At 32.1% G+C, this 3010-nt stretch overlaps 1 protein-coding gene across 4 annotated transcripts in view; it reads right to left on the bottom strand.

The window, feature by feature from the left end:
• Positions 1-3010, bottom strand: part of LOC116850441 (flavin-containing monooxygenase FMO GS-OX-like 2) — a 194304-nt gene that overhangs the window by 146774 nt on the left and 44520 nt on the right. The gene's annotated exons all lie outside the window — the stretch shown is intronic.

Here is a 3010-nt window from a genome sequence, read left to right as displayed (position 1 = left end):
CTCTCGCTCTCGCTCTCGCTCTCGCTCTCGCTCTCGCTCTCGCTCTCTCTCGCTCTCTCTCGCTCTCTCTCGCTCACTCTCTCGCTCTCTCTCTCCCGCTCTCTCTCTCATACTTTTCTTCCTATATATCTTCGCTGCTTGTTTTATCCCAGCAAACATAGATACAGTGAGTCCAAAAAGTCTTCGTACACTAAGAATTTTCACAGAAAATAGTTTATTTTCGTACAATAATGAGTAATAAACAAATAATCATTTTTTACATATGATAAAGTCTCTCTTTCTTAACAATATACCAGAGACGAAATCTATAAATTAATAAATATTATACTCAAAAACGATAAAAGAACGAAATATGGTAATTTAGTAATGTGCAGAAAGTGTTCGTACACCAATATCTGTGATAAAAAATTTATCTTAGATAAGGAACACATATCGTATGTTTACTTTCCTTGTCTATTTATATTTGGGCTTTGTTCAGTTTTATATATTGACGCGAAATTTCACAGTCGTTCTCTACTTGGTGAAAATAGGTCGAACAAAAAGCGAGACTACCGCGGAAGAAAGACAACTTATTATTAGGCTGCATAATCAATGCAAATCATTAAATAAAATATCAAAACTGATTGGGAGGCCGCGTTCTACAATAAAAAGTATTATTAACCGCTTTGGAAAGACCAGAACAGTACAAAACTGTGCAAGAAGCGGATGCCCGTCTACCTTGTCGAACAATGGCAAACGATTTATCAAATTAAAAAAGATCCAAAAACCAGTACCTCCATGATAGTTGCGGAATTGCTGAAGAGACAAATCAACGTCTTTGTAAATATAGTGAAGAATACATATTACACAAAGAGGGATACCATGGGCGAGTAACCAGAAAGAAATACTGGATTAATGAGACCAACCGCAAGAAGCGTTTAGATTTCACTCGTGAGTAACAACAAAAAAGACCTCTAGAAACAAAAGCTCTAGAATTTTGGAATAAGATCATTTTTACGGATGAAAGCAAGTTCAATTTATTTAGATCGGATGGAAATCAAAAGTAGCGTCAGAAAAATGCTAAGCTTCAGCCGAAAAACTTGATACCCACTGTAAAACACGGAGGTGGTTCTGTACTACTTTGGGGTTGCATGAGTGCTTCTGGTGTAGGAAATATTCATTTCATCGATAGTACTATATATCACAAAGCGTATATAAATATTTTGAAAAATAATTCCCATGCCAGTGCCGAAAAAATGGGGTTCCCAAATGATTTTATATTTCAATAGAATAATGAACAAGCATATAGCCACAAATACTATAGCTATAGTTATAGCTGTTATATAACACATCTAAACAGCTGAAAACAATTTCAGATTAACTGATTTAAATCCTATAGAACTTTGTGGAGCCTTCTAGAAAATAAAATAAGAAAAAGATATATTTCAAGCAAGAATGACTTAAGACAAGTACTACAAGAGAAATGGAATTCAATTACAGAATCTGACACATCCAAATTGGTTCATTCTATGCCCAAACGTCTACAAGCTGTTATAAAAGCTAAAGGCTATCCTACAAAATACTAATCTGATTTTGTTTTTTTCATTTTGTTTGTTTTTAGTCAAAATATTGTGTTATACGAACACTTTTTGCGCATTACTAAATCATCATATTTCGATCTTTTGTCGTTTTTGAGTATAATATTTATTAATTTATAAGTTTTGTTTATGGTATATTGTTACTAAAGAGAGACTTTATTATATGTAAAACCGATTATTTGTTTATTACTCATTATCATACAGAAATAAATTATTTTCTATGAAAATTCCTAATGTACGAAGACTTTTTGGACTCACTGTATATAACAGTTACATGCCGTAATGAAACGGAATGTAACATGCAATGTAACATGTATGTAGTAGGTTAAATAGATGTTCGTGGTAATTTCCTATTCACACGTATTACAATTATATAACGTGAATATAACATGAAAGTAACATATGCCTAAAAAGTTATATAAGATTTATATGTTATATAAGAGTTATATATTATAAAAATTATATAAAAGTTATATGTTATTCGTTAGCGAATTAACACATATATTTTTTGTTAATTTCTAACGATTTATTAATTAGCATTGTTCGGATAAGTAATAATGTGTGATTATTTTGTCTAAATAAATAATAATAAAAAATAAAAAAATAATTTAAAAAACTGGTATTTCATATTTCGTGTCATTTCATTTATTCGTGAAACTCGCGTGGTTTCGATCCCGTGTGAGGCGGTCATCACCTTTAGATGACCATGCTGTTGCGATGTCTAATTTCAACGATCGTACGAAAACTGGTAATGCCGATGCATTGTAACGATATCTTGATAGATGACATTTATAATATACTCTTATATAGCTCAAAAAATGTTATGACATATTTGTTGGTAAATAATTGACACGACGTAACAACAATCACAATGCGATTAATATTAATACAATGTTGTATCAGTAATCAAATTTTAACCTACAACATGCTGGCAGAAAAGAGAGAATATTCCTCCTTTCTCTCTCACAATATTTTGACAGAGTTATGATTAGACTTTTTTTGTAAAAATTCTAGTTTTACAATATCGTGATAACGACCCTTGCATATGTTAAAATATCACATTTTATATACGAGAAACACCTAAAATATAATTTCACATGTGTGTATAAAAATATTGCACAACTGAAATGTAATGCAAACATTAGACTTCTTATACGAGGGTGGTCTGAAAAGTTTCCGACCTCAACGTGAAGATAGCAGCACTTGTAAATAAAAGCTAGTGAATTTCGTTGTTCATCTGTTGACAGTTACTCACCGAAGTTTCAGCCATTTTGGACTCGCAGTTGTTATGTAACAGTCGTTTGAGTAAGTTGATGTGAGTGTTTTTGTGAAAATGGACAAAATCGAGTATCGAGCTGTCATTAAATATTTGTTTTTGAAAGGCAATACGCCTACGCAAATCAAAGATGAGTTGGATTCTGTGTATGGGGACT

Source organism: Odontomachus brunneus, unplaced genomic scaffold (assembly GCF_010583005.1).
Source record: "Odontomachus brunneus isolate Ranch 3 - 2012 unplaced genomic scaffold, Obru_v1 Obru_scaffold_145, whole genome shotgun sequence".
Classification (NCBI taxonomy): Eukaryota; Metazoa; Arthropoda; class Insecta; order Hymenoptera; family Formicidae; genus Odontomachus; species Odontomachus brunneus.
Note: the sequence above shows the minus strand (reverse complement) of the source record. Positions and strands in the feature narration are given on the sequence as shown.